This window comes from Aedes aegypti, chromosome 3 (genome assembly GCF_002204515.2).
Source record: "Aedes aegypti strain LVP_AGWG chromosome 3, AaegL5.0 Primary Assembly, whole genome shotgun sequence".
Classification (NCBI taxonomy): domain Eukaryota; kingdom Metazoa; phylum Arthropoda; class Insecta; order Diptera; family Culicidae; genus Aedes; species Aedes aegypti.
Genome location: NC_035109.1, coordinates 261,676,014 through 261,682,013, shown reverse-complemented (window position 1 = coordinate 261,682,013; position 6,000 = coordinate 261,676,014). Strand labels below are relative to the sequence as shown.

At 41.3% G+C, this 6,000-nt stretch overlaps 1 protein-coding gene across 4 annotated transcripts in view; it reads left to right on the top strand.

The window, feature by feature from the left end:
- The first annotated feature begins 894 nt into the window (after window positions 1–894).
- The window catches only part of LOC5571113, a 57,222-nt gene continuing 52,116 nt past the window's right edge, over window positions 895–6,000 (top strand). For 2 of the 4 annotated variants that reach the window (XM_001659505.2, XM_001659504.2), the window contains exon 1: window positions 895–1,351. The gene's annotated coding sequence lies outside the window, so the exon portion shown is untranslated. Of the gene's footprint in view, window positions 1,352–1,431; window positions 1,575–6,000 lie in introns of those variants that run through there. The other 2 variants (XM_021855255.1, XM_021855256.1) reach the window with 2 other exon arrangements.

Sequence of the window (6,000 nt, the reverse complement as noted above, 5' to 3'; positions counted from 1 at the left end):
TGTTTGCGGATGACAGTGGCCTCTTCGCCAAAAGACGAAGCCTGCGTGTCATTTGTAGTAGATTGCAAAAAAGTTTGCATATATTTTCTTCATACTTGCAAACATGGAAGATTTCTACTAATGCTTCCAAAGCTCAACTAATAATATTCCCACATAAACCAAAAGCTCTTTATTTGAACCCTTCAAGTAGACATGTTGTCACGATGAGAGGGGCTCTAATAAATTGGTCAGATATGGACTTTTGTGTAATACCAGGAAAAAAGCTCTGCAGAGGATTCAAAAAAAAATGAAAATTATTTCGAGGCTTCCTCCCTGGTATAGTACTAATGAGTTATAATGTTGAAACAATGGAACAAATGTCAGATGAAATAATTAAAAAATTTAGACAAAAATCGTTGCAATCTTCTATTGCTACGTTGAATGCGTTATGTTTTTAGGTTAAGATAATTAAAAGCGATTTTTTTATCTTATGAGCTGGTGAATTCAATTCACCTGTAAAATATCTGAACTGCTATGGCAAATTAAATGTAGTATGTTGATGAGAAAATGTCAATAATAGCTTTACTCAGTTTTACCGTGTTAGGATGATAATTCTGTCTGCCTAGACATTAGAAATTTATGTTATGTTCAAAATATACCAGTGAAGGAATTTAAAAAAGAAAATATTGGATCAAGATAATGATTTCACACTGCCTGCGGCTTCCAAATATTCGACGTTGTAGTGAGATTTCCAAGTAACTTATCATAGTGCATCCATATCGACCAGAAATTATCTTATCTACTAGCTCGGGCTGATAGCAACAACAAATGTATGTATACGAGTACCTACCTAGTAATACCTTTCCCCTTAAATAATGTTGATGTGTTGAAGTCGTGACCACCTGCTGAGGTGTATTCTGCCTGCGACTGCATTAGTCTCTCTCGACACGTGAATGAAGTTCGTCGTCGTATCGCAAGTTCAGGTATCTATCGCCGTGACCGCGATTGAAGGCCTTTCCTCATAACTATACCGCACAGCGACGATCGATAGTAAAGTGAAGCTATTTGAAATCAACAAGGAAGTTGGGTGACCGCGCGCCAGTAAAAGCGAAACATGGAGAAATAGTTTCATTCAGGTTTTCATACAGTGGCTGCCGGCTAGTGTAGTGCAAAGTGCAGTTGCACAATATCGTCAAACTGATTCATAAGTAGTTGGATAGGACCGAGAGTGATAACGGACAACTGCAGTCCACAGTGCCTCTTTTTTCCAGCTGCTATTCCGTTCCGAGTTGTGCAATTTCGTGACCATAAGTGAAAAACAAGCTCTCTTGGCTCAGTCAGCAGTGATAGAGCTGGCTGGTGGTGAGTTCATGTATGTGTGTTTCGTCTTTCTCGGTGGGGTTGTTCAGTTTGGTTGTAAAATGAGTTTCGATTCGGTACGTACATATGTAGGTATATGCCATTCGCTTTGTGGGACCGATTGATAAGAACAAAGATGAGTCATTTCGATTTGGAATCAGTTTGACCGAAACTAGTGGAAACTTATAAAGCAACAGCAAAGCAATTTGGGGTTAAGTGTTTTATTGAATTTACAAGTAAGTAAAGATAATCAAATAATTAGTTATTTAAACGAAAAAGCATTTCATAAACAGCCTCGGAACCCTTTTTAGTTTTGAAGTTTCTTGTTTCTCAGTATTACACAAATTTATTATCTGTTTGTTATACATATTGGTCACTTTTCGATCTCTGTTAGTATCCTTGCAATAAATTGTATCGAAATGAGCTTTCAAAATGATACATTAAAGTAATTTTCCAAGTAATGGATCGAAGAAAATATTTTCCCATGTTCTTCGACTCAAGCGAATAAGCAAAGGGTACCGCAAATCGTGAGCAATATTTCCGAATTTGCTTGATATGGCCAGGTGATCTTGAACTCCATTAGAAGAATCAAGGTTGCCTTCCAAATCGCGAACAAAGAAGACTGTCGTGTTTTACTGGAAACTCTTGAAGGTTGGGAATTATTTTTTAAGGTTAAGTAGCCCATCATGGGCAGGCATGATAATAGTCGCAAAAGAAAATAAATAAAACTCAGTCCTTATAGTTAACACACTGTACTTTTCCGGCTATATTTATTAGTTTCGAACCAACTTTTCATTTATTTTCATTGATTTGAATTCGTGAGACGAATCAGCAATAATTATCAACGGCGTGTTGAAAAAGACAGCCTACAGTGTTTACGATTTTACGACATACGTGAACGTTTGTTTAAGATAAAGATGAATCTCAGCCAAATCTCGAATATTGAAGAGTGGATCAAATCTGGAGTAAATCTGGAGAATTAGACAATTGTGTGCGTTGAAGATTTGATCAATTAGTCAGCGTCCATTTACTACGTAACGCTAAAATTGTAAATTTTTGACCCCCTCCCTCCCTCCGTAACGCTTTTTGTATGAAAAATTTCAAATTTTTGTATGAGCCGTAACGCTGGAGCCTACTCCGCCCCTCCCCCTAAGCCCCGTTACGTAATTTGTGGATACCGCCTTAGTCTCACACTGGTGTCCAATCGATCAAAATTTCTTTAAATTTAGTTCTTTAAATTTATGCTCTTGAAAATTTGAGGTTTGGCATCGATGCATCCAAGATGCATCTTCCCCATGAAATCGTCGTTATAGATCCCTGAAGTGACTGGTGATTCGTTTATAAGAGATAAGAAGTGATATAACTGATTTGTAAAGATTTCCCCCGGTCCAAGTAAGGTACTGTTTTGATTCATATTACGGACAGCTTTCAATTTCGGACACACTTCTTTGTATGGGAAACTTTTTTTTTTAACTAGTTCGTTTATTTGGGGGCTCAAATGCGTGTAACCCTTTACGGAGCCGAAGTTCATTTTTGTACTATTTACAATTTATTTATTTTTTCAGTACCAAAGTTAGTATGGGATGGAGCCAGGGTACTCGTGGCAACTCGAGGTAAATGGTCACAATTTTGAAAGGGAAAGACATGGAAAAGACTGGGTTTAGTGTTCTCTGCAGCTCATCCGGGAGGTATAGCGTGGTAGCTCTATTAACGTGTCACGGCGTTGGTACCAATTTCTTGCCGGTATTCGTCTGCCGGATGGCCAGGATCCTCAATCCAACACAAAAGGGACAACACAGAGAAAAAAAAAACTGGAGAAGAGAACACAAGACAATTAAACTTTTATACAATACAAGCGAAGGAAATCGTAAATTGCGACCATATAAATGAAATCGCGGGTGCCTAACACATCTCTAACTGGAACATAGGGTTGTCTACCTCGGGGCGCAAGGGTATCCAAAAGTTGCGCTCTGTAGGCGTCCATATCCGGGCACTGCCAAACTACGTGATCGATGTCATCATAACCGGAAGCACACCCATTACAAATATTGCTCAGAGCGATGTTAATCCTGTGTAGATGTGCATCTAGCGAGTAATGGTTGGACATAAGTCTTAACATCACGCGAATGAAATCTCGACTAACGTACAAACTTTTCCACCAGGCTCGCAAGGAAACTCTAGGAATTATGGAATGTAACCACCGTCACAGTTGGCCATTTAGCCAATCGCTTTGCCAACCGTGAAGAGAATTTGACGTACTAAATGAAAAAAATCATCGTGTGAAATTCGTCTATCATAAATCTCACCTTCTTCAGCGCCCACCTTTGCGAGAGAGTCCGCCTTCATTTCATTTATTTAGTTAACACTTGAGTCGTCGCGCTGTTGTATTTTGTACAACAGTAGAGAAAAAACCTCGCTTATCGTCCACTGTATCAGCGTGGTGGTTCTGACGGTGGCAAACCGCGCGACGACTGAAGGGTTAACATCTACACAGATAACACTGAATCAACAATTTCACGCCACAATACTCGGTTCGTGCCGCATCTCTCCATCCTCGGTTCTGCCCCACGCTCGCCAAATCGATACGCACTTGATCCACCCACCTAGCTCGCTGCGCTCCACGCCTTCTTGTACCAACCGGATCCGAAGCGAATACCATCTTTGCAGGGTTGCTGTCCGGCATTCTTGCAACATGCCCTGCCCATCGTATCCTTCCAGCTATGGCCACCTTCTGGATACTGGGTTCGCCGTAGAGTTGGGCGAGCTCGTGGTTCATCCTTCGCCGCCACACACCGTTCTCCTGCACACCACTGCAGATCGTCCTAAGCACCCGACGTTCGAAGACTCCAAGTGCTTGCAGGTCCTCCTCGAGCATCGTCCACGTTTCATGCCCGTAGAGGACTACCGGCCTTATGAGCGTTTTGTACATGGTACATTTGGTGCGGGCGTGATTTTTTTTGACTGCAGCTTCTTCTGGAGGCCATAGTAGGCCCGACTTCCACTGATGATGCGCCTCCGTATTTCACGGCTAACGTTATTGTCAGCCGTCAGCAAGGATCCAAGGTAGACGAACTCGTCGACCACCTCGAAAGTATCCCCGTCCATCGCAACACTGCTATCTAGGCGAGCCCTGTCGCGCTCGGCCCCACGAGCTAGCATGTACTTTGTCTAGGCCGCATTCGCCACCAGTCCAACTTTTGCTGCCTCGCGTTTTAGGCAGGTGTACAGGTCTGCCACCTTTTCAAATGTTCGGCCGACGATGCCCATATCATCCGCGAAGCAAACAAATTGACTGGATCTCGTTAAAATCGTACCCCGGCTGTTAAGCACGGCTCTCCGCATAACACCTTCTAGCGCAATATTGAACAACAGGCACGAAAGTCCATCACCTTGTCGTAGTCCCCGGTGGGATCCAAATCGATTAGTCGCTTGCTGGTTGTGACCAATCGATTGAATTTTCTTCGTGAACGATTGTCTAGTTCTTTAAATTTATGATCTTGAAAATTTGAGGTTTGGCTTTGATGCATCTTCAACATGAAACTGTCTTTTTAGATCCTTGGAATGATTAATCGTTTTTTAGAGATTAGAAGCAATATAACTAATTTCCTTGGAATTCCCCCGGTCCAAACGCGCAGCAATTCAGCAAGACCAAGTTTAGCTTTAGGGGATTTTTTTTATTATCGGACAATTTGGGCCGGAGGTTCTCCGATTTGTATGAAATTTTCACCAGAGATAGAGCTTGTGGATATATGACCAAAAATGAAATTCAAAAAAATTATAGTGGCCTATTTTCCCGGAAAACTCTAGATGAATTTTCACGATTTCCCTATATACCTTAAACTTTAAAAATTCATATCTCCTAAACTATGCATCGTAGAACAAAAGTCTCTTAGTGAAATCGAAAGGAAATTTTCTCAGAAATCTATTAAAAATATAAAAAGAAAAACATTTCCCGGAAAATTTTTCACCATGATGAAAATTGTCGGAAAAATAGCGGAAAAACTATCGTCTGTATCATGAAAAATTTTCAAAAAAATGTTTTTTATTTCATCAATCCATACTCTAACTTTCGTCCATAGACGCCAAAGTGGTATCTTTTACCGTTTAGGCGACAGAACTGAAAAACCGATGATCACCCGCACGCTTCCCATCAGTGATGGAAAGTGGCGAACACTTCTTCTGAACTGGAACAAAAACAAAACCAAACGCTCCCGAGTGTCAGAGCGCTGGCTTACTCGCATCTGTCGGCTCCCGAGTAACTGAAGCTAAAAATGATTCGCGAACGTGATCGGAGCTGTTCAGAGTCATATTGTGCTTTTGGGAAAAAAGTTGCTTCCCCTCCGAGATTTATGGTTTTCAAAGGCATTTGACTACAAACTAGTAGTTTACTGTCGATATGATGGTTATACAATTAATTTGTCTATCAAAACCATAATAAATCACACCTTGCTCGGTTACTCGCGAGTAAACGCTCCCGAGCTTGTTGCTACTTCTTTTGACATGTTCTCCCGAGCAGACGGGTGCGGACTTACTCACACCTAGCCAGTTCCCGAGTCTGTGATGTTTGTTGTGCGTTTGTATACACTCGTGAGCTGCTTCGTGATGCGAACTTTTCCAGCACTGCTTCCCATAGGAAAATGTGTTCTATTGTGCGCTTCATAA